At 45.7% G+C, this 24,065-nt stretch overlaps 2 long non-coding RNA genes across 2 annotated transcripts in view; one reads left to right on the top strand and one right to left on the bottom strand.

Annotated features, from left to right (window-relative positions):
* The first annotated feature begins 922 nt into the window (after positions 1-922).
* Positions 923-22,247, top strand: LOC146336110 (uncharacterized). The gene is made up of 3 exons (XR_014785721.1): positions 923-1,087; positions 10,380-10,537; positions 22,189-22,247. It is a non-coding gene; the product is annotated as an uncharacterized LOC146336110 (long non-coding RNA).
* The window catches only part of LOC146336109 (uncharacterized), a 38,941-nt gene continuing 35,987 nt past the window's right edge, over positions 21,112-24,065 (bottom strand). Inside the window, exons 3-4 of the long non-coding RNA XR_014785723.1 lie at positions 21,632-21,767; positions 21,112-21,400 (exon numbers count right to left, since the gene is read on the bottom strand). This is a non-coding gene — a long non-coding RNA (uncharacterized LOC146336109). The remainder of the gene's footprint in view (positions 21,401-21,631; positions 21,768-24,065) is intronic.

Genomic DNA, 24,065 nt, shown 5'->3' with positions numbered 1-24,065 from the left:
TCTGAGGGAACACATTCTGAGGGAACACATTCTGGTGGAACCCTGAACACACTCTGAGGGGACACACTGTGAGGGGAACCCTGAATTCGGAAGAGGAAACACATTCTGAGGGAACAAATTCTGAGGGAACACTCTGAGGGAACACATTCTGGGAACACATTCTGAGGGAACACATTCTGGGGGAATCCTGAACACACTCTGAGGGAACACTCTGAGGGGAACCCTGAATTCTGAAGAGGGAACACATTCTGGGGGAATCCTGAACACACTCTGAAGGAACACATTCTGAGGGGAACCCTGAAATCTGAAGAGGGAACACATTCTGAGGGAACACATTCTGAGGGAACACATTCTGGTGGAACCCTGAACACACTCTGAGGGGACACACTGTGAGGGGAACCCTGAATTCGGAAGAGGAAACACATTCTGAGGGAACAAATTCTGAGGGAACACTCTGAGGGAACACATTCTGGGAACACATTCAGAGGGAACACATTCTGGGGGAACCCTGAACACACTCTGAGGGAACACACTCTGAGGGGAACCCGGAAGTCTGAAGAGGAAACATATTCTAAGGGAACACATTCTGGGGGAACCCTGAATCCCGAAGAGGGAACACTCTGAGGGAGCACATTCTGGGGGAACCCTGTGGAGGTAAGTGACTGGAATCCTGAAGAGGGAACAGTCCACACTGTAATATTTCGTTGCAAGACCAACTTATACTTTACTATTTTTTATTGAAATACTTCATCATATGACGTTCCAGGTGGCCTGCCAACTTCCTTTTCTGAGCAGCTCTCAACTGCCTCTTACCTTGCACAGAAAGGTATGATCGGCCTCAAGAAAAACCGAGGCAAAAAGTTGGAACAAGAAGAAAGAACCTCTACCAGTTACTAATATGCCAAATGAATGATGAGTTTAGAGGACTGTATGTGTTAACTGGCTTTAAAGACAGATTATTATTTCATCTTCAGGAGCAAAACCGCTGTTCCCCGGTGAATCATCTCCACCTCCTACAAGGATATCACGGTATAATTTTGTGGTTGGATGTTCTGAAGTTAATAATCACTTTAATGAACATTACTGGGTAAGCCAAGATTGAATTATTGCTGGAAACAGTCCGTTTTGGTTGAACTGTGGTGCTATGTGGGATAAAGACAATCATTATTGACAATGCTGGTGAGGTTAATTTTGCCTGAGCAAAAGAGGAAAAGAAAGGGAAGAACAGGAACATGTGACAATTTCGTTTCAGTTCGGTTTTGAGCAGAATTTACCAAAAATGGTGAAGTCCTTCACATTTGGGACAAAAAGAAATTGAGATCTAAAAAACTTGAATGTGGGAGAAACTGAAACTTACAGATTCATCCAGCCAGGTCCAGGGCTTCAAGTGTTTTGCTCATACAGGTCTGGATTTGAATCCCTCTGTATTCGATCACGTTAGTGCTGAATAGGGCTGTAGGAGAACTTGTTTCATTTCATGTGTGCATGCACATGCTGAGTGAAGGCATGCCCAGTGGCACACTCGGGCATTGCCCCTGCCATGGTGCATCATTCCCATGATGGGAATGAGAGCAAGTGTGGTGTAGTGGTTAGAGTGTTGGACTGAGACTCAGGAGACATGGGTTCTAATCCCCACTCATCCATGAAGCTCACTGAGTGACTTCAGGCCAGTCACAGACTCTCAGCCTAACCTACCTCACAGGGTTGTTGTGAGGATCAGGTAAGGAGGAGGATCAGGTAAGCCGCCTTGGGTTCCTTGCAAGAGGAAAAAAGGCAAGATATAAATGTAATAATAAATAACAATTATTATTCTTTAACTGCATGAACTGCAAAGCTATGTCATAAACTGCCCAGAGAGCTTTGGCTATGGGGTGGTATAGAAACGAAATAAATAAAGAATATAAATAATAACTGGCTCAGAAATGTGCACAAAAATGTGTATGGGGGATTGGGATAAACAGGATTTAAATGCACATTTCCATGCGATCAAAAAGAATTGCAGAAAACAGGACAGAACAAATGTGCGACTGAAAAGTCATGTTGACCAGAAATAGATTGATCTATCCATCCCTAGGAGGAAGGCAGGGCAGAGAGAAATGATGGGTAAATAAAGGACCATAATTGGGGAAGATCTGCTTATCCTGAACTCTAGCTACTACATTAGGCGTGGTCAGAAGGTAGATTGGGATCTACTGGTAGACTTTTGGGTAACCTGAAGTAGATGGGCAAGGATTTCTGACTCCTAATTGTTTAACAATAGCAGCAGGAACAAAATGACCCCTCCTAACCCTCAATTACGCTGCTGAAATGAAGAAAGTTTGTTGCAACCAGGAGTGGATTATTGTATAGAAGGACTGTGAGCTCCATTCAGTTTTGGTACTCAGAACAAATCCCTGGGCTCAGAATTATTCCATTCTAAGTGCATTTGGCTCTGGTTGGTGGATCATAGAATCATAGAATAGTAGGGTTGGAAGGGGCCTACAAGACCATTGAGTCCAACCCCCTGCTCAATGCAGGAATCCAAGTCAGAGCATCCCTGACAGATGGCTGTCCAGCCTCGTCTTGAATGCCTCCCGTGTGGGAGAGCCCACTACCTCCCTACGGAATGGGTTCCATTCTTGTATTGTTCTAACAGTCAGGAAGTTTTTCCTGATGTTCAGCCAGAATCTGGCTTCCTGTAACTTGAGCCCATGATTCCGTGTCCTGCACTCTGGGATGATCGAGAAGAGAGCCTGGCCTTCCTCTCTGTGACAACCTTTCAAGTACTTGAAGAGCGCTATCATATCTCCCCTCAGTCTTCTCTTCTCAAGGCTAAACATGTCCAGTTCTTTCAGTCTCTCTTCATAGGGCTTTGTTTCCAGTCCCCTGATAATCTTTGTTGCCCTCCTCGGAACCCTCTCCAGTTTGTCTGCATCATTCTTCAAGTGCGGTGCCCAGAACTGGACACAGTACTCCAGATGAGGCCTAACCAGCGCTAAGTAGAGGGGAAATAGTACTTCCCGGGATTTGGAAGCGATGCTTCTATTAATGCAGCCCCAAATAGCATTTCCCTTTTTTTGCAGCCACATCACATTGTTGGCTCATATTCAGCTTGTGATCTACAACAATTCCAGGATCCTTCTCACTTGTGGTATTGCTGAGCCAAGTATCCCCCTTCTTGCAACTGTGCATTTGGTTTTCATTTTCCTAGGTACAGAACTTGGCATTTATCCCTATTACATTTCATTCTGTTGTTTTCTGCCCAGCACTCCAGTCTACGCAGATCACTTTGAATTTTGTTTCTGCCTTCCAAAGTATTAGCTATCCTGCCCAATTTTGTGTCATCTGCAGGTTTGGGTTCTTGTAAACAAACAAAGTAGATCCTGCAAACCTGAAGTCTGCCCACCCCTGCGCTACACCCAGTGGTGTAGTACTAAATTCTGAAGTGCAGGCGCTTATCATGACAGTCCTCATTGATGGGAATTATTTGGTATTGATGCCTTCTGTTAGAAAGACAGGTAGCAGAGAAAACCAAAAGCAAAAGACAGAACAGAATGAGCATTTACCAGTCCCATATGCACACAAGGTTAAAAAGGAGACTGCACCCTTCCTTAGTGAAGGAAAGATAAAATAGTTTACTCACAATATAACCTTGTATGTATTATGCAGATATAGTTTAGGGTTTCAAAAACAGTTTGTTCGGTCCATTTGTGTTTCATTACACCAGCAGGAGTTAGAACAAATACAAGTGCTCCCAAGCAGTGGAGGAGGTCGGGGGGGGGGGGAGAGGTGGAAGAAAGGGGAGGAGCAAAATGAAGAAATCACAGGAAACCACATTATAGGTTATAGAGATCCGAAGGCTAGCTGTGGCCTAAAGTCCTGTGCATTAACTACCTAACTGCAACACTGCCTGTCAGGGTTCCCTTTTGTCCCTGCTGAACTTCAATAGCTAAATAAAAACATAGACAAGAGGCTTCTATCCACAGCTCTTTAATCCTTTTACTTCAATGGGTCATACGGATGCAAATTGTCAGTAACTCACAGTCTACAAAGGAAATGCCTTCAGGGAGTTCAAAGGGAAGCTACGAAGGTTGAAAGTTGCCCACCGTTTGAGAAAAGGCAGACACGCTATCCTAACTTAAGGGGTAGAGTGGGGATCTCCCTCTATCTCGTGAGGTCTCTACGTGTAGCTGTTCCCGCCAGGCCAATTGGGCAGATTGCCTAAGCTCCGCCCTGCCATCTCTTTCTTGGCTCTGTGTCTGCGCCTGGCATCTAAGAATTCAGGCTCTCCAAGCCCCACCTCTCCATGTTCGCTATCTCTCACAGGGGTGTGTGAAGAGAGGCCCTCTCCATCCAGCTGGACCATTGAAACCTGAGGAGTCTGTCTCTCCCTGTCTGGAAGAGTCTGGGAAAGTTCCTCCCCCACATTTTGCAGTTTCTTTTCAGAATCTGAGCTACTCTCCCACTGCCTATGCTCAGAGGCACCCCTGACACTGCCCCCTTCCAGCAACTTGCAGACGAGGTTGCAATATTCCCAAACCCATAGCCATGCCACCAAGGAGAGTCCAAAAATACAAGTAGCTGTGATGATCCATATCTGTACATGTGTGTATATGTATTATCTATGGGTGCATGGGATAGCTCACAACAATATATTGTTGTTGGGAAAATCCATTCCTCTGCAGCTACTGTTGGGGATTGCAGCTTAGCTGAGAGGAAATATGGAAATATTGGTCGGAGATGACATCATACTCTCTGCTAATCATAATGTCCCGGTGTTTCAACCCTGTGAGCCCTGTGTCCACTACACCCCTGCACTGTTCTTTTGTCCATAGGCACTTGTGATTCCACAGTGGTTTGGAAGGAATTACTTTGGGAAGGAAATGCTGTAATGTAATGGTCCCTGTATATGTGGGAAAGAGCTGCGATCTAATGTTGTTATTTCCAAAGAAAAAGATCTCTGTTATTGCAGCTGTTAGATAAGTTGAGGGAAATGAACGCGCTGGGCACTCATATAAAATATTAGGAACGAGGCTGCCAGCGCTCAGTGTTCCACAAATCTCATTAAGTTGCAAAACAAGAGGAGATGGGTCCCCAAATCCATTTTGCATGACTTCTCCCTTTCACCGACAACTTCAAAAGAAGATTAAATCCAGTCTCCTTGGAGCTGTCAATCACATTTCACATTTTCCCCAACGGGAAAGAAAGAAAGAAAGAAAGAAAGAAAAGAAAACAGCCTGCCATCAAACAGGGGAACAACTCAGTTTCATTTTCTCTACCTGTCACTCAAACTATTTGAACTGCACATTAAAAGTGGGACCCATAGCAGCCATCTTGTGGACACCAGTTGAGACCAATACATCCAGCAGTGTGGGGAGCAAGTGGAGGGGGTGGGAAGCACGATTCAAAACCACCGAAGGCATTCCCGCTTTTGAGAACAGGGAGACCTCCCCAACATTTTTAATACTGTGTCGACTTTCTTCTGTTGGAACAAGAGTCAGAAATGGAAGGAAACATCAGACTCCCTTGGAGCTTCCAAATCTCAACATGGCTGTTGATGCTTCTGTCAAAGCTGCAGCTTTTTCCCCCCAGTGGAAATGCTTCAATTTTAATTTCAAGCATAATGCAAAGACTGGACATGCAGCTGTGTGAAGGCCATGCTAGAGAGATGATGCAGAAGACCCTGGATCTCTCATGTTTGGGTGGTGGTGGTGGTGGTGGAATGAATTAGCTGTCATATGCAGCTGCTTTGAAGATTGGGAAAGTGACACTGGGAAGGGGTATTATACATACATACACTCACACACGTGAAACTCCTCCATGCAGGAGTGAAGCTTGAAAAAAGCCTCCCACTGGAGGCTTGGGAAAGCTTTTTTCAAGCCTAATACTGCACAGGGAGGTTTCGGGAGGTCACAGAACATGGGAGAAGAGGATTAACCCTCAGCTGCAACCCTCTCACCCAAAACTCAGCCCACCTTAGGCTAGAAAAAAGCTGCCTCTGCCACCACTGGAAGCTTTTTAAAAAGCCTCCCTTCTGCGAGGGGGGGGGCAAGGAAGGGAGGCCCCCATGGGCTGCATTCAACATGCGGGCCACTAGTTCCCCACATCTGCCATCGAGGCTCAGACCTGTTCTTCAGCAAAGTTGATGCATCATGTGCCTTTGTATCAAATAGCTTCACTGTTTTCCGGTATCCGATTTACTGAGATAAGAAACTTTTTCCATGTCCCAATCCTTATGTAGCCAAAATGGTACTATCCATGCACAAGAGGACTTGAGGGAACCTCATTTTTGAAGATGTACAAAAATTCTTTAGGGAAAAAAAGACTGTGTGTGTGTGTGTGTGTGTGTGTGTGTGTTGGATAATAGGAACAACTCTGCATGCTTCCAGACACTAGGGGGCAATAGAGAATGTCCTGCAGCTTGATCAGTTTCCATTTCCTGTTCCCTGCCCTTCCTCTTCCTTCTTCTTCTTCTTGCCTTTGCAACAAGGCGCACCGTGTGGCCTCTCTCCTGAAGGAAACAAGTAACTATATCTTATGCTTTCGCTTACTTGCACTCATGCACCCAGCTTTAGGGGGTGTTTGTAGTGAAACAGTGTTAGACAGCCACCTCTGACGATGTATATACAAGCACTAATAAAGGAATTTGATTTGAACTTCTTCTAAACTTCTAGTCCTGTCCTCTGGAGCAACAGAAAACAAGTTTGCTCCATCTTCTGCTTTTGAGATATTCGGTTATTGCACTACATCGTTTCCCCTTAATTTTCTCTTTTCCAGGCGAAACATTACCCATTTCCTTCAAATGTTTTTCATAGCAATTGGTTTCCAGACCCCTCACCATCTTGGTCACCCTTCTCTGGATGTGCTTGAGTTTGTCCATTTTTATCGTAAAATGTGGGGCCCAGAACAGGTCACAGTACTCTCCAGCTTCTGTCTGACCAGCACAGAATAGAGCAGAGCTATTATTTCATGTGATCTGAACACTATGTTTCTGTTAAGGCAGCCTAAGATTGCATTAGCCTTTGGAGCAGTCACATTGCACTTGTTGGCTCATGGATGTCAAAATGCAAGCACGTTTGGGTGAAAAAGGCCAGTGTGTTGCTTCCTTCTCTGTCATACACAACTCTTCCACACAGTTTGTATTTGAAATGGGAGTCTGTGCAGGTGTGTTAACATGTAACCATCAGCATTCCTTTTTCACCCGAGACACGATGGAGGATATGATTAAAGAAGGAGTGGGCTGAATTTTCATAAGAAATATTTTAAGTACAAAAATGGGAGTTTGGGGAAGGGGACACAAAAAAATTCTCCAAAAGAATCTCGTCAAAAAAACCTTGTTGGTTTTCACACCTTTTCTTTCCATTTCATTCTGGTCCGCTGCCCTTTTTGGCAGCTGCTTTGGTACACTTTTGTGGTGTTCTTTCTTTTTTTTTTTTTTAAAGAAGGCTTGTCTTGTTGGCCATGTAGTTCAGCTAGTCAAGAGCTGTGTAGCCAATATGATGATGTCACTTCATCAGGGATCCAATCAGATACAGCTATGTGATGGCATCACAAAGTCAACACAGAGCGAGGGCGACACTCTGAAAAAGACAACATTTTATTTATTTATTTATTTCTATACTGCCCAATAGCCGACGCTCTCTGGGCAGTTCACAAAAATAAAAACCACAAAGCATAGCATAAAACAATATAAAATATGAAAGCTTAAAACCACAATATAACAGTACAACCAGAATAAAATCTAGGAGCAATGCAGAGATCTGTTTTAAAACACAGATTTAAAACACCAAAGCTAAAAGACTAGGAAGCTAAAATGCTAAAATACCAGAGAATTAAAAGGGCTTCACCTCTTGCCGGAAAGAGTACAACGTACGTGCCAGGCGAACCTCTCTAGGGGAGCAATCCTATGGCCACTAGACAGCGGCTAGACAGCCATAGGATATGTTGTTTTCTGGGAACCGACCTTGGAGCCCGCACTCAGAGGTCGGTTCCTGGAGAACCGACCTCCCCCACTTCTGCGCTGCCTCAGAGGCAGCGTGGAACAGCCCTGTCCTCTGCACTCACAAGAGGATTGCGGAGCTGCTGAACAGGGGCATGTCTGGTGGCATTCTGGGGTGAGGATGGCAGAAATGCCTGTATGACACATCCAATGTGTTGTACAGCAGTTTCCTCCTCTGCTCGGCGCCCCCACAGCTAGACAGCCGAAATCAGCAGTCTAGTGGAAAATTCAGGGCGGCTGAAGTGCGGAGGGAACGATCCCCTCCGTGCTTCTCCTGCCCTGGATTGGCTAGGCGGTCGCCTCCGAGTTCGGAGGTGGCCACCTATCTGAATAGGATTGTGCCCTAGGGAGCTCATTCCGCAGCCAGGGTGCCACAGCAGAAAAGGCCTTCTTCCTAGTCCCCCTTTTTTTTTTTTTGCGGGTCCTTTGAATTATCACCAAAATGACTGCACAGATGAGGGGAGAAGGCACTTTTGACATAGGGTGGATATTTTCACAAAACACCTCTCTGCTTTGGCTCATCCCTCAACGAAACACAGAACAAATGAGATTCAGTAACCAGGTACAATTGACGAGAATGAGGGCGTACCCGGCACAGAGGATTTGCAAGCATTAAACAGTGGCGTCCTTCCCATGCAGGAAAGAAACTGGCTTTCGTCTTGCTTAGAAGCATATTCGGCAACATAAGTGCGATGCAGTGAGCCAGCCCCTTCCACCCCCCTGCATAGTATGAATTAATGATGAAGCTGCTTTCAACTGGGGGGGGGGGATGGAATTTTTATTGGGCAGGATGCCTGGGGTCTACACAATGAGGTCTCCAGATTCCCCTCCCTCTAGGGGACTTCAATTACACTTCCTAATGAGCCCTGTTTCATTAGCGAGGGAAGCAGAAGTCGGCACTAATTAAAATTAAATTAGGGCGTACTTGAGTTCTGGCACTCAGTGCTCCGAGTAGTTAATTTTTTGTGTTTTTTTTAAGCCTGCCTGGAACAAGCGTAGGCCGAAAGGTCAAGCGATAACAATTATGAAATACAGGCAGCAATGTCAGTGGAGGGATGTTTTTTTTTCCTTTTTCTTTTTGCACTCTGAATTTGCCATCGAGGAGACATGGGTGAGACCAGGGGCTCCAGTTCTGAGATGCAAGAGAGAGAGAGAAAGAGGTCCATTCATCCGATGGTGCTGCTGTGTTGCGACTTACTAGCTTGCCCCTCTTCAAATCGGCACCCGTTCACAAGCCTAAGTGCTCTCCCATTAGGGCTGGCCCTACTGTTCGGCAGAGCGAGGCAGTCACTTCAGGCAGCAGATTCTGGGAGGTGGCAGCAAGATCTTAAGAGCTGTTGGCCACACGGCCTGCCCTGTGCCCCCTAAGCTAGCCTGCTGCCTTCAGGTGTAGTGGATGATGCTATCCCATTGCCAGTGTTGAAGGAAGACCCAACTGCCAGTCTTTGGGGGGGGGGGATTTTGGCCCCACGATCCAGCCCGAATTGCACTACTGCTCCCTATCTCTTACGTACTATGTACTTGTGTACATAGGCTCACTGCCTCTGGTACCGGAGGTAGCATATAGCCATCAAGACTACACCTATTGATACCCCTTTCCTCCAGGAATGTGTCCAGACCACTTTTAAAGCCATCCAAACTTGTGGCCGTCACTACATCCTGTGGTGGCGAATTCCACAGTTTAACTCTGCGCTGTGAGAAGAAGCCCTTCCTTTTCTCAGTCCTGAATCTCCCACCAATCAGCTTCATAGGATGACCCCGGGTTCTAGGATTTTGTTTCATTTTATCCCACCTTTCCTCCAAGGAGCCCAAGATCCTTCTCTCCATTTTATCCTCACAACAGCCCTGTGAAGTAGGTTATTCTGAGAGTCCGTGACTGGCCCGAAAGTCACCCAGGGTCTTCTGAGTCCCAGTCAAACAGTCTAACCACTACACCACACTGGTGGAGAGGGAAGGAGGTTCCCTTTCGCACCCCAAAATAACTTTGCATGGGGAGAAACCATTTACCTCAGGACCACAGCATGAGGGGAAAGGGTTAAACCTCCACACACCACGGTCCCAATCCAGATTGCCTGGTGAAGCTACTATTTAACCCCCACCCCCTCAGAACAGATATGTGAAATGTTATTCTGCGTGTAATATAATAACATGTTGTTTGACCCTTAGTGGGCCAAATGTGTGATTTATGCGAAACGGGCCTCTAGTACCACAGGCACCATGACAAACACTGAGGAACACACTGTATTTATTGACGGCAACGTTGGCAAGCATTTAACTGTAACTGGGGTGAGTCAGCAGCTTACGTTCCCTTAATGGGTATTTACAAGGCACATCATGAGGTCTCTAAATACCATGTGTTACAATAAAAACATCCTTAATGTGTATTTTTCATTTCCCCCAGAACAAGAGCCAATGGGCTGTTACTTTTAAAGAGGGTGATCGTGTGTGTTCTAATTCCCCCGTCGCCCTAATCTGTTTTGTACGAGGTTCCTGACTGTGAAAGGTTGTTTACTCCCAGTTGGCTAAATAGTCTTGTTTCGTTCTCTGCAGTCTCTCAAGGTATGCATTTATTTAGTCTCGTTACATTCAACTCTATCATGTGCGCATTAAGGGACCCTTCTGGTTGCATCATTGTAATGGTAGACTCCTAATACAATCTCGTTTATCTTGTTTGCTTGTCTCTTTACGTTGTGCATTTCATATGGATCGTAGATCTCTGGGTCGTGTAAGGGGTCCATGAGTTAGGTGCTCTGCAAATATATCTGCCATAGACCCGGAAGGTCCTTTCCCCTCGTTCCTGATTTCCAAAGGGGTAACAGTGTTAGTTCGTTGCAGCAAAAACAACCAAGAGTATTGTGGCACCTTACAGATTAATGTATGTATGTATGTATGTATGTATGTAATTAATTAATTAATTAATTAATTGCCCATCTGGCTGGTCACCCAGCCACTCTGGGTGATGTACAACAACAAAACAGTTACAACAATAAAATTCTACATTGAAAACATCATAAAAAATACCCTAACCCACCCCGAATACCTGCCTGAACAACCACGTTTTTAATGCGCGGCGGAAGCTCATTAAAGAGGGGGCATGACGGAGTTCCCTAGGGAGGGAGTTCCACAGAGTGGGGGCCACCACAGAGAAGGCCCTCTCCCTCGTCCTCACCAGCCTAGCTGTCCTGGCTGATGGGACAGAGGGAAGCCCATCTGAGGCTGATCTTGTTAAGCGGCCTGTCTGGTGTTGCTGGAGGCGCTCCTTAAGATAGGCTGGGCCGGAACCATATAGGGTTTTAAAGGTCAAAACCAACACCTTGAATTTGGCCCGGAAAACAACTGCTAACCAGTGCAACTCCTTCAGCACTGGAGTGATGTGATCTTGCCAGCAGCTGCCTGTAATCAGGCGAGCCACCATGTTCTGTACCAGCTGCAGCTTCCAAACTGTCTTCAAGGGTAACCCCACGAAGAGCGCATTACAGTAGTCTAAACGAGAGGAGACCAGGGCATGTACTACCAATGGGAGCAGATGGTCGGGAAGGTAGGGGTGCAGCCGCCGTATCAGATGGAGTTGGTACACCGCTGTCTGACTCACAGCTGACACCTGAGCCTCCATGGACAGCTGGGAGTCTAAAATGACCCCCAGACTGCGGACCAGGTCTTTCAAGGGTAGCCATACCCCATTCAACACCAGGTCAACATCCCCCAACCTCCTCTTGTCTCCCACCAAAAGTGCCTCAGTCTTGTCAGGGTTCAGCTTCAGCTTGTTCCTCCCCATCCAGCCACTCACCTTCTGCAGACATTTGGAGAGGGATTCTACGGCCAACCTTGGTGAAGATTTGAATGAAAGGTAGAGCTGTGTGTCATCCACATATTGATGACACTGCACCCCAAACCTCCTGATGATAGCCCCCAGCAGCTTCACACAGATGTTAAATAGCATCGGGGAGAGGATGGAACCTTGTGGCACCCCACAAGTGAGTGGCCACAGGTCCAAAACCTCCTTGCTGTCAGGAGCACCCTAGCGGCCTCTTTCAGTAGACCCCAATAGCCAACTCAAGACACAGACGAAAGGATTGTTTTCAAGGCTTTAATCCTTTTACAACTTAATGACTCTTTCAGATGCTATTCACCAGCGACTAAGCAAGGAACAGCAGAGTGGCCTATGCGCCGAGTAGGCAGTTGATCCCCATTTGAAGGAGAATCACTTGCAGACCCTGAACTTATGGGCTAGGGAGAGTTTCTCCTTCTTTCCCTTGGGTCCACGGGAGGCGGCCGTTGCTTGCGCGCCAAACGGGAGCTACGCCTCCTTTCCACGCCCTCCATCGCTCATCGCTCCCTGCGTCTGCATCGAGCATCTAGCAAGCCTTGTTCCCGCACTTTCTCACTGCTAGGATCACTATCTATCTCAGGAATGCTGGCAGGAGGAATCTCTGCCAGCTGCTGTGCCTGTGAGGGATGAGCTGGCTCCTCTGCCACGGATTGCTGATCCTCCTCAGAATCAGAACTGCTCTGGGGTTCTATCGGCTCAGTTTCCACCCTGACACTCTCCCAGCGCTATCCTCAGGTACCTGCCGGAGAGGAAGGACCGGAACCACCGCAATATGGTGTCTCCAATGCCCAACCCCTCCAGGTGGTCCAGGAGGATACCATGGTCAATGGTATCAAAAGCTGCTGAGAGGTCGAGGAGAACAAGGAAGGAGCATTTGCCCCTATCCAGAGCCCTCCTCATATCATCCACCAAGGCGACCAAGGCCGTTTCTGTCCCATGCCCAGGCCTGAAGCCTGACTGAAATGGGTCTAGATAATCAGTTTCTTCCAAGTGTGCCCTCAACTGCATCGCCACCACCCACTCAATCACCTTGCCCAAAAATGGCAGATTTGAGACTGAGTGAAAGTTGTTCAGAACTTGGGGATCCAAGGAGGGCTTCTTTAAGAGTGGTCTCATCACTGCCTCGTGAGGGCTGATGGCATCACTCCCTCCTCAAGGGAGGCATTCACCACTGCCCTGATTCCCTCACCCAATCTCTCTCTGCAGCCCATAATGAGCCAAGATGGGCAAGGATCAAGTAAGCAGGTGGTAGGCCTTACAGATGAAAGCACCTTGTCTACTTCATCAGAAGGAAGAAGCTGGAACCGATCCCACACCGGTTTGCCACAGACCACCTCTTGCTCACTAACTGTATCCACAGTGCATGGAATAACACTCCTAATCCGATCAATTTTATCTGCAAAGTGCCTTGCCAAGGCCTCACAGGAGGCCTTAGAATGCTCCAGCAGTTCCGGAGCCACTGGACTGACCAGGCTCCGGACCACTTGGAACAGCCTCCTGGGACAGCACTCTGCGGATGCGATAGAGGCAGCATAATATTCCTTTTTTGCTGCCTTCTCCACCATGTGATAGGCTGAAGATACAGCTCTAGCCCGTGTCTGATTGTCTTTGGAGCGAGACTTCCTCCACTGGCGCTCTAGCCATCTCACCTCCTTTTTCAGAGCTCGTAACTGCATAACTGCGGATTGAACCATGGTGCAGTCCGAGCCCTGTTCAGGGGGTTGTTGTTGTTCATTCGTTAAGTCATGTCCGACTCTTCGTGACCCCATGGCATGCCAGGCCTTCCTGTCCTGCGCTCTCTTCCAGAGCGTGCTCAAGTTCATATTCATTGCATCGGTGATGCTATCTAGCCATCTCATCCTCTGCCGTCCCCTTCTCCTTTTGCCTTCAATCTTTCCCAGCATCAGGGTCTTTTCCAGAGAGTTTTCTCTTCACGTTAGGTGGCCAAAATATTTGAGCTTTAGCTTCATTGTCTGTCCTTCCAATGAGCACTCAGGGTTGATTTCCTTTAGGATGGATTGATTTGACCTCCTTGCAGTCCAGGGGACTCGTAAGAGTCTTCTCCAGCACCACAGTTTGAAAGCACCGATTCTTCGGCGCTCAGCCTTCCTTATAGTCCAGCTCTCACAGCCATACGTTGCTACTGGGAAAACCATAGCTTTGATTATACGGACCTTTGTCGGCAAGGTGATGTCTCTGCTTCTTACTATGCTGTCTAGGTGTGCCATAGCTTTCCTCCCAAGGAGCAAGCATCTTTTAATTTCATGGCTACAGTCACCATCTGTGGTGATCTTGGAGCCCAAGAAAATAAAATCTGTCACTGCTTCCATTTCTTCCCCTTCTATATGCCATGAAGTGATGGGGCCAGATGCCATGATCTTAGTTTTTTTAATGTTGAGTTTCAAACCAGCTTTTGCACTCTCCACTTTCACCCTCAACAAGAGTCTCTTTAGATCTTCTTCGTGTTCTGCAATTAGGGTGGTATCGTCTGCGTATCTGAGGTTGTTGATAATTCTCCCGGCAAACTTAATTCCGACCTGTGATTCATCCAACCCGGTGTTTCTCATGATATATTCTGCATATAAATTAAATAAGCAGGGCGACAATATGCAGCCTTGTCGTACTCCTTTCCCAATTTTGAACCAATCAGTTGTTCCATGTCTGGTTCTTCCTGTTGCTTCTTGACCCTTGTACAGGTTTCTCGGGAGACAGGTAAGGTGGTCTGGTACTCCCATCTCTTTAAGAATTTGCCACAGTTTGTTGTGATGCACACAATCGAAGGCTTGAGCGTAGTCAATGAAGCAGAAATAGACGTTTCTCTGGAATTCTCTTGCTTTCTCCATGATCTAGCGAATGTTGGCAATTTGATCTCTAGTTCCTCTGCCTCTTCAAAACCCAGCTTGTACTTTTGGTAGTTCTTGGTTCACATGCTGCTGAAGCCTAGCTTGTAGGATTTTGAGCATAACCTTGCTGGCATGTGAAATGAGCGCAATTGTGCGGTAGTTTGAACACTCTTTGGCGTTGCCCTTCTTTGGAATTGGAATATAAACTGACCTTTTCCAGTCTTGTGGCCACTGTTGAGTGTTCCAAATTTGTTGGCATATTGAGTGCAGCACTTTAACAGCATCATCTTTTAGGATTTTAAATAGCTCAGCTGGAAGACTGTCATCTCCGCTAGCTTTGTTGTTAGTAATGCTTCCTAAGGCCCACTTGACTTCAACCTCTAGGATGTCCGGCTCAAGTTCAGTGACCGCACTATCATGGCTATCAGGGACATTAAGATCTTTCCTGTATAGTTCTTCTGTGTATGCTTTCCACCTCTTCTTAATCTCATCTGCTTCTATTAGGTCCCTGCCTTCTTTGTCCTTCATCATGCCCATCTTTGCACAAAACGTTCCCTTGAGATCTCCCATTTTCTTGAAAAGATCTCTAGTCTTTCCCATTCTATTGTTTTCCTCGATTTTTTTACATTGTTCATTTAAGAAGGCCTTCTTGTCTCTCCTTGCTGTTCTCTGGAACTCTGCATTCAGTTGCATATATCTGCAGTACTGCTTTTCCCACCCTTTTGTTGCCTATGAGTGCTCTTCCATTTCTTCTAAGGGATTCTTGCCCACAGTAGTAGATAGAATGGTCACCTGAATTAAATTCGCCCATGCCTGTGCATTTTAGTTCGCTGATTCCCAAGATGTCGATGTTCAATCTTGCCATCTCATATTTGACTACCTCCAGCTTACCTTGATTCATTGACCTTACATTCAAGGTTCCTAAACAATATTGTTCTTTACAGCATCGGACTTCCTTTTCACCACCAGACACATCCACAGCTGAGTGTCCTTTTGGCTTTGGCCCAGCTGCTTCACTCTTTCTGGCGCTACTTGGAAATTCCCTCTGCTCTTCCCCAGTAGTATATTGGACACCTTCCGACCTGAGGGGCTCATCTTCCGGCGTCATCTCTTTTAGCCTTGTGATATGTTCCATGGGGTTTTCTTGGCAAGAATACTGGAGTGGGTTGCCATTTCCTTCTCCAGTGGACCACATTTTGTCAGAACTCTCCGCATGACGCCATGTCTTGGGTGGCCCTGCACGGCATAGCTTACGGCTTCACTGAGTTATGCAAGCCACTTCGCCACAACAAGGCAGTGATCCATGAAGGGTGTTCAGGGGAGAGGGTGTTATTTATTATGGTATGCGTTATAGGGTGGCCAGGAGTCCTACTTTACAGAGGATAGTCCTCTATTTTTTGAGAACCAGCAGAGGACAGTCCTACTTGAAGGTGTCCTCTATTTGAAGAGATGTCCAGTCCATGTTTGGTTCAAAGGCCTTGAATCTGCTTGTCAAAAGTTAGCACCTGGACAGCAGACTGAGCAGGCACAGAGGTCACCTGCTCAGTACAGTGAGATTATATATTATATTTCTACTGAAATTATGATTTCTAAATTTGCACCTATGCATATAAATGTGCATGTGCAAATGTTATGTAAACTGTTGTCGTCTTTTTTGGCCATGTGTAAGTGACCATTTGAGAAATGCAACTTATTCCTGTTTAAATTAGAATTAATTTAAGTTATTTCTACATATGCATCTATAGATACAAATTAGCATATGCAAACAGTATACAAAGATTTGTCCCTTTTTTCTTTTTCTTTTTTGAAGATGCGTCAGTGGCCACCCTCAGTGATGTCGACTGTACTCCATGAAAGCTTATGATATAATGAATTTGTTAGGCCTTAAAGTGCCACAAAACTCTTTGTTGTTGTTTTTCTCACTGTACGGAGTTATCACTTATCAATGGTTAATACGGAATAGGGAGGAGAAACCATTCAGGGTTTCCTTGAATTATTTAGGTGTATATGTATTTTTATATATATATATATATATATATATATATATATATATAAAAAAAAAGCGTCTTTAAAGGATTTCTTTTAGGGTCTAGTGCACGGTGGGAAGGAAGTTCCATAACTGGGGGTGAGAGCACTGAAAAGGCTCTGTCTCGTGGGATATTTTGAACCCAGCACAATCATAAATGTAGCAATTGGTCTTCTGTACAAAGTGCTGGTATTAAATGGGTCTTTATATTTAAAGTGAAAGTTTTTAAAAATGCTGGGAGGGGGCTGATAATTGGATCAGAGCAGGCATGGTGGGGGGAATTTTCCCTATTGTGGTCCTGAGGAAGACCCCTCTTCTGTGGTGGCCATGTGTCCTCTTTTACGGAGGACGGTACTCTAGTTAAAGGGCTGTTAGATTACTGCCTTCTGTTTGAAGGCACCCTCTATTTGAAGCACTGAGCTGACCATTTCTCCTTTAAAGATAAAGAACAGAATCCAATGGGGCACTTACACCCCTGCCGATTCTCTTCCGCCTCGCCAATTCCATTGCACGAGCAGCCATTGCCACTTGTGCAATGTTGATTGAACGCTTCCAGGGCAACCCGAAGTGAGCGGAAATGTTTGTTTCTGGAAGGTGCTCCGCTGACCTGACCTGATTTGGGAGCACCCCTAGCAAGTGCTAAATGTCCCTTGCATAAGCTGTGGGTCCCGCTTGCGCAACAGAACCAGCAGGACCCACCGCTTGTGGAAGGGAATTGGTGCAGCGGAAGGGAATCTGCAGGGGTGTAAGTGCCCAATTGGATTCTGCCCAAAGAACCATAAGAACTGTTGCCCATCCACAATCAACACTTGGTCACCTGGTGGCAGCCTTCCAGACTATGATGAGATGTTCTGAGTTGCTGTCTAAAGTGTAATAATAATAATAATAATAATAATAATAATAATAATAATGTCTAAATTTGCATCTATACATATAAATTAGGATATGCAAATCACATGCAACTCAGTGTCCTCTTTTATCCTCTTTTTGGGGGGTGATGTGTTTTCTTTTTTTGGCAGTTCGTAAGTGGCCACCTTCTGAAGCTGATGTTTGCTGCACAGGGAGGTGGGGAGAATCCCCCATTGGTGCCAATGCCAATGGGGGATTTCCCCCAAGAGCAAATACTACCAGCCCCTCCAGCTGATGTTATTTGACTTAAAGCAAAACAAACAAAACCCTGCACCTTAAATACAAAGATGCATTTGACACTGTGTGTAGTTTGTCCTTGATTTACAACTCATCAAGCATGAACTTCCTATCTTTCAGCCAAAAGTTGTGTTGTTTCACCAATTCGGTTATCAGAGTTTAGTTGAGAGACCCCTTTTCTAGGAGACCTTTCCTCTGATCACTAGACCACCTCTTCTCCTCTTAACAGAATAGAGGATGGACCAGCTGTCAAGGGAGTGCAGGGATTTTCGGTGAGGAACAGATCGGGACATGGGCATTAGCAGGTTTCACTGGATCCGTTGGGGAGGTGGAATAAATATCCCCCTCGCCAAGCCAAGGGAAGAAACGTTAGCAGTGATAAGACCATCAATGTCTGCAAGTCATGATGGCTATAGGGTGGGGGATTTCTGAATCCCCCCTTACAGAAAAAAAGGAAATGCGTCACCCAAAAAAGAGGACAAAAATGTGCACATGCTCATTTATATGTATATGTGCAAATGCAGACATAATTATTATAATTTCAATAGAAACAAAGTACATCTTGGCATAGCATGGAACACTGTGACGTGGTGATCCATGTGCCTGCCCTGTTGTATCTGCTGTCCATCCCTCCAAGTCCTTATTGTGTTGTTTCAGTGCATGAGAGGATTGCGTTGGTTAGTCCCACCCCGTCATCTCCTATGTGTGCACTGGCCACACCTGCTGCGGGTGCACATTCATTGGTGTGTGAAGTGGCCATACATCTTCCTATGTATAGCTCCTTCACACAGTTACCAATATAGGCAACAGCCAGGGGAGGAGAATGCATACATGTTGGTGTGATAAGCATGATAAGCATGGGCATACCACCCATGACCCTGCGACCTTTACACACATCGAAAGAATGGTGAGGATGCTCGAGTGACACCCCGGTGTGGGTGATACTAGTTTTTTGTCTTGTGACCAAAAGAAAAGGAATCAACATTCACATTTCTGTGCAATTCACAGACAATGGAATGAAGCTGGAAAGACAATTAGAAAAAAATAATCCAATCATATTTAATGTTAATATTGTTGGATTTTTAAAAATTGTCCTTCCAGTTTTGTTCCATTTCCTATGCCCCCAAAATTGGTCATCAGAGATTCCCACCACTCCAGTTGACCAATTTTGGGGTCCCCCCCAGGCAACTTATAAATTCCTGGTAAGAGTGGTCAATAATAGAAGCATTTACTGGGTCACATATTAGGGAGGCAACTAAAAGTTGGCTTATAAGGTTAATTTTCTCTATGCAGGAGGAAAAGAGCTATCTAAGGAAAGTGAGGCTAGAGATGTCAAATGACATGATTCTCCCCTGTGGGTTCCGTAGCGGACTGTCTTTTTTCCGAGTTCCGATTCTGCAAGCTTGCACACTAGTTTTTTACTTTTAGGGGGTATTTGTGGAAATGCACATTTGTGCAAGTGCATGCTTGTGCTAACATGCATTAGTGCTAATGCACATTTGTGCAAGTGTGCATTGGCACAAATGCACATTTGCAAACAGGAATGAAATTCTCATACATCCCTAAAAAAACTGCTGGTTCTGTCAATGAGCGGACAACGGAATGAAAGATGCCTGAGAATCTTCAAAACACAGATGGAACAGATTTAACAAAATCTGTGCATCCCTAGGTGAGGCAGCTAAAAAAAATTCCTTAGGGAATCCCTTGAGGCCATTGTGTGAGAGAGTTTGCAAAAATGAGGTTGAAACGAACCCAAGAGGACTAGAGGAGGAGTCTCCGACTTCTCCTGAATGTGTTGATTTTCACTAGGGAAAGTGCAGCCATTCCCTCAAACTCTTCATTTATCATTTTTATTTTTATTTTTACTCCCCCAACCTTCAAAAAAGAATATACAGTATTTCTTCCCTCATAGGCAATTTCTAGGATCCGCACGCAGGTCTGTGCTTGCTTGCTTTCACATATGATTCTGTAACAGCTCCCTGGGGAAGGAAATTTAGTCTATCATCCCATTAGGTTCTGCAAAAGAAAGGATGGGCTGTGATGTTTGCAATCTGGCCTTGTTAAATAAGGTGTGTGTGTGTGTGTGTGTGTGTGTGTGGTATTTGTGGCAAGAGAGGGGACTTCTTTTGAAAAGCTTCCAAGTTTCTGTTCTCTCTCAGACATCCAAAATGGAAATCAAGAGAGATAAGAACAGAAAAGCCCTGCTGGTTCAGTTGCTGGAGGTTCATCTAGTCCGGCTTCCTGTTTCCCATGTTGGCCCAAGCCAGATGCCTTTGGGCGGAGCTCATCACTTACACATCACTTACCCTAACTGGTCAGTTTGCCAGAAGACAGATTTCTTGCTTTACAACAAGAACATAAAGATCTTGAGAAGAGTCGCTACATTCCTAATAGCATTACTAAACTCCATACCAGATTTAATAAGGCAGATGAAACACGTTGCATTGGAGAAAATTGGTGGTTTAAGGGTGCAATCCTATGCCTGTTTAGACAAAAAAGTCCGACAACTCCCAGCATTTCCCAACCAGCATTCTGTCTAAACAGGCATAGGACTGCATCCTAAAACTCTTAATTTTAACCTTGTATGTTTTATTTTTGGTTAGGTTAACATCCAGTTTTAGAAAGGTTGGAAATCAGTATCAGGGAATTTTATCATAAATCTTACTTTGTTAGAGAGCAATGCTATGGCCCCTGGACAGAGTCTGGGAGGCCATAGGATAGTTTGGATTCCTGGATCTGAGGCCAGAGACAGTGCTCTGATCTCAGACCCAGGAGTCCAAGCTCCCCTCCCCCACCCCCTCGCAGCTGGCGTCCACGAGCTCACAAATGCAAGCTTGGAGAGGAGGGAAAAGGGGTGGTTCTGTGGGCAGGGAGGGGACCAGGGCAGATGGCTTACGAAGAATCCTCCAGCTGCCCCAGCCTCCTTCCCTCCTTCTCCGCAGAGCCCTAGCTAGACAGGCAAAATCACCCATCTCACAAAACTGCAGGGCGAGAGGTGCGCAGAGGCAACGATTGCCTCCACGCTCCTCCCGCCCTGCATTAGGATGCCAATCTGCCTCCAGGTTCGGAAGTGGATAGGCATCCAGATAGGACCCCGTCCTTAGTTCCGAATTCTTAGTCATTTTCCTGATAGATGTATAATTTTTAAAAAACGTTTTGTAATATGCTGGATATTTCCTTTCTGTTATATTGTGATGACCTAAGGTTCTAAACAAGAAAACTGAACATCACCTACGTGTCACATCACTTACATGTTCCCCAAAAAGAAAACAACAGAAGGCACATATTTGCATACAATTTGCAGATGCTTGTTTATATAGTAATGCAAATTTAGAGATAATTGTTTTAATTCAAATAGAAATACAATTTCGTAATGGGGAAGACTTGGACCAGTCTGCCTGCTTCTTCAGTCTCCTCTCCGGGTGCTAACTGTAGATAGGCAACTTCAAGGACCCAGCCTCTCCCTTCTGATGGTTCCTTCACTTTAAACTTGATTGGACAGGACAGTCTTTTAAAGAGCAGATGCCTTCAAATACAGCACAGTCTTCTGGTGGCCCTTCAACAACAGGACTTGGCCCCTGTAAAAGAGAACTCATGGTGACCCTAAGGCCAGAGTCACTATCTGGCATCTTTCGGCAACTGCTAGAGACCCAGCAGGGATAGGGTGACCACTTATGAATCACCCCCAAAAGAGGAAATGCATTATTAAAAAAAAAAGATGATAAAATTTACGTAACATTTCCATATGCTAATTTATACATAGAGCTGCAAATTTAGAGATTATTATAATTTAAACAGGAATACAGTACATCTCGCCACAGTGTGGAAGGCTGTGACCAGGTGAGCTGGTGTGTTGTCCCAGTGTTGACAGGCAAGCTCTTCCTTCTCGTGGTTCTTTCTCTTTCAGCTGGACGTGGACTGGACAGCCATTCAAAGAGAGGATGCCTTCAAAATAGAGAATTGTCCTCTTTAAAAGAGGACACATGGCCACCCTAGCACACTGTTGACACAGGCCCTCCCTCTCCATACATACACTGCCTGGATGGGACTGCAAGCCGCTTTCCAGTTTAATTACCCACAATTAGGGATATATGGATTTTATTATAGCCAGGGCCAGCCCTGCTATGAGGCAGAATGAGGCAGCTGCCTCAGGCAACAGATTTAAAGGGGCAGCAAACTTTTAGCTATTCAGTTAGTTAATATTATATTTTTACTGCTAGAGATGAGGAAAGGCACTTCTGGGATTTTCTGCCTCATGTGTCCAAATAATGTGTCTGGCTTTTCATCCTGTGCACCTGACTTGGGTGGGTGTGGAAAAATGTCTTGGGCGAGCTCTGGTTATATCCATTCCATCTGTATTTCACAGATTGTCAGGTATCTTCTATTCCATCGTCTGCAGGACACGGAATCATGGGCTCAAGTGACAGGAAGCCAGATTCTGGCTGAACATCAGGAAAAACGTCCTGACTGTTAGAGCAATACGACAATGGAACGAATTATCTAGGGAGGTGGTGGGCTCTCCCACACTGGAGGCATTCAAGATGAAGCTGGACAGCTGCTGGTCAGGGATGCTTTGATCTGGATTCCTGCACTGAGCAGGGGGTTGGACTCGATGGTCTTATAGGCCCCTTCCAACCCTACTATTCTATTCTATGCTCATTGTTGGAATAAATTTTTTTTTAGGGGTATACAAGAATTTGATTGCACTTGCACAAGAGCACATTAGCATTAGTGTGCGTTAGCACAGCGTGCATTTGATAATTCAGGCACTGGAGAAGATGGAGGTAACTGTGCTATCTGTTTTTGGTGGTGACTTTATTAATTACTCAAAACAACTGACTTAGGGTGCAATCCTATGCATGTTTAGACAGGAAAAAGCCCTACAATTCCCAGCATGCCCCAGTCAGCATGGTTGGCTGGAGGACTGCTGGGAGTTGTAGGACATTTCTTCTGTCTAAACATGCATAGGACTGTGCTCTTAAAGCATTTAAGTCCTGCTCAATTGCTGTGATCATCAGGAGGTCTTCTCCGAGAGCAGCTGCCCATAATGGTGCAATGGGTGGCTGTCAGGAAAGAACTGTGTAGTGGCTGTGGAATGCGCTTTCCAGGGAGATCTTCTTGGGCTCCTCACTGAATACACTGACACTCCAGGTCAAGAACTGTCAGGGTGGAAACTGAGCCCATAGAGCCCCAGAGCAGTTCTGATTCTGAGGAAGAACAGCAATCCGTGGGAGAGGAGCTCGCTCATCTCTCACAAGCACAGCAGCTGGCAGAGATTCCTCCTGCCAGCATTCCTGGGAGAGATACTGACCCTGGCAGTGAGAGAGCACTGGAGGGGGGCTTGCTGGACGCTCGACGCAGACACAGGGAGCGAGGAGCGATGGAGGGCGCCGAAAGGAGGCGCTCTGCTCGTTTGGCGCGCAAATAACGGTTGCGTCCCGAGGACCCACGGGAAAGAGGGCGGATCTCTCCCTAGCCCATAAGTTCAGGGTCCTCCCGTGGTTCTCCTTCAAATGGGGACCAACTGCCTTACCTGGAGCTTAGGCTACTCTGCTATATTCCCCAGTGCTGTTCCTTGCTTAGTTGCTAGTGATTAGTATTTGTAAGAGTCATAAAGTTGTAAAGGAATAAAGCCTTGGAAAGAATCCTCGTTGTCTGTGTCCTGAGTTGGCTATTGGAAGGGACTGCAAGAGGCAGCTAGGGCGCTCCTGACAAGATCTTCCTCTTCCAGCAGGCATTTCATCTTTAATCCCTTGCTCTGATGATGAAATTTACTGCTGGCTCTTCAATATATTAAGGCCGCAATCCTATGCATGTTTAGGCAGAAAAAGGCCTAGAACTACCAGCATTCCCCAGGCAGCATGGCTGTCTGGGGCATGCAGGGAATTGTAGGCCTTTTTTCTGTCTAAACGTGCACAGGATTGCGGCCTTAACGCATTTTTAAAAATGCTTTAATATTTTTATATGCTCTTCGTTGTATCTGTTGTTTTGGTAGTGATTTTATTGTTTTGATTTTTTATGATTGTAAAAAAAGGACCTCAAGCCAATTGGGTGGTACTTAAATTTAATAAATAAATACATCCATACATTTACAGTAGTTGGAGGAAATTGTTTTTTCCCACATAAATCCATGGGTGGAGCTCCACGGCATGGTGCCAATGTTAAAAGGACCTTTGTTCCAGAAAAAAATGTGTCCCAAACACTAGGCGAATGTTTGCTCTATACTGTTTTGTTTTGTGTTTT

The sequence above is a fragment of the Heloderma suspectum genome, chromosome 13 (assembly GCF_057233095.1).
Source record: "Heloderma suspectum isolate Gila_16-S chromosome 13, 16-S_ref, whole genome shotgun sequence".
Lineage (NCBI taxonomy): Eukaryota > Metazoa > Chordata > Lepidosauria > Squamata > Helodermatidae > Heloderma > Heloderma suspectum.
Note: the sequence above shows the minus strand (reverse complement) of the source record. Positions and strands in the feature narration are given on the sequence as shown.